Source organism: Sinocyclocheilus grahami, unplaced genomic scaffold (assembly GCF_001515645.1).
Source record: "Sinocyclocheilus grahami isolate Dianchi unplaced genomic scaffold, SAMN03320097.WGS_v1.1 scaffold1868.1, whole genome shotgun sequence".
Classification (NCBI taxonomy): Eukaryota; Metazoa; Chordata; class Actinopteri; order Cypriniformes; family Cyprinidae; genus Sinocyclocheilus; species Sinocyclocheilus grahami.
Genome location: NW_015507047.1, coordinates 123,845 through 125,436, shown reverse-complemented (window position 1 = coordinate 125,436; position 1,592 = coordinate 123,845).

The following is a 1,592-nucleotide window of genomic DNA, read 5'->3' as shown; positions in this document are numbered from 1 at the left end:
GCAAACACAAAGTGTCCACTATATTTCTCTCACAAGGACAGAAATGTGCCTTTGGGTGTGGATGCTCTAACGCACCCATGGCCAACATGTTGATTTTTACATTCCCACCGCTTGCTCTAACTTCACCGATCCTAGACGGAGTAAGAGAAAATGGGTTACCTCTCCTTCTGATAGCCCCTCGTTGGCCGGGAAAGCTGTGGCTAGCAGAGATTCTTCAGCTCCTTCAGGGAGAGCCCTAGCCACTTCCATGGTGCAGGGACCTGCTATCACAAGTGAATGGGAAGATATTTCACCCCCACCCAGAGCCAATTTTAGTTGGGTTGGATGTGAGGTTACACTACAGCCTAACCCAGCTTTCATTCCCGAGGTCAGTGATTCAGCTTATAACTTGCGCTACCTTTTAACCTCCTCCATTTTCTTCAGAGGAGGAGCATAAACTGCACATTTTCATCCTGTATGAGCGCTACGCAATTATGTAAACAAGACACAATTATTTAGAAAGAATGATCAGTTATTAGTTTAACCAGCCATACAATGTGAGGGTAAACCAATCTCCTCTGAGCACCTTTCCCATTGGATGGCGGAGGCTATTGAGTTGGCCTAAACAGCTATGGGACCGCACCAGCGCATTCACCGACCCCAGAGGGTTAATTCCCTGGTCAGCTTAAGAGCTCATTCTACAAGAGGTATGGCTACCTCTTGGGTATTGTTTAAGGGGATTTCAGTGGGAGATACAGAATGAGGTATCTCACCAAGCATCCCTACTTGCATTACATGGAGGAAGAGCATGCGTAGAAGCTGGGATCACAGCAATATACTGTATATACATATCATAATCATAATCATGTAGTGTGTTATCAAAATGCCATCTGAGAGAAGTGCCGATGAGTCATTGATGCCTGAGTCATACCTGCTGGTGACTCAGAGTCCTGCAGTGTGAAATGTGTTTTGAATGCAAATGACATTGGCGACGATGCCAATGAGCGAATGAGAGAGCATGATACAGGGCAAGGGAAAGTTCAGGGGATGGAGTCATAGGTCTGCAACAAAACATCAGCATGCATTGCTCTCCTTCAGCACACATCTCTCCTTCATAGTATTTCTCTTTTTTTCTGCTTGATCTGTCTGCAGGCTTCAATACTGTGAACCACCAGATCCCTCTATCCACTTTCTCTGACTTGGGCATCACAAGTATGGCACTTTGGTGGATCCAGTCTAACCTCACAGGCAGATCTTTCAGGGTTTCATGGAGAGGTGGGGTGTCTTAGTCACATCAGCTAATCACTGTTCCTCAAGATTCAGTGCTCACTCCTCTTCTTTTTTCCTTTTGCACAACCTCACTGGGCATGATAAAGGCAAATGGCTTCTCCTACCACTGCTATGCAGATGATGAACAGCTCTATCTTTCATTTCAACCTGATGATCCCACTGGCTCAACCTGTATTTCAGACATATTTCAGATATCTCTGCTTGGATGAAGGACCATCTGAGCAATTCCATGCAAATGTCAACCTTGCCATGAAAAAATATTTTTTTGTTATTTTTTGACCAAAATAACAAAACCCTTTCAAAGTTGTCCTTTAAGGTCTGTA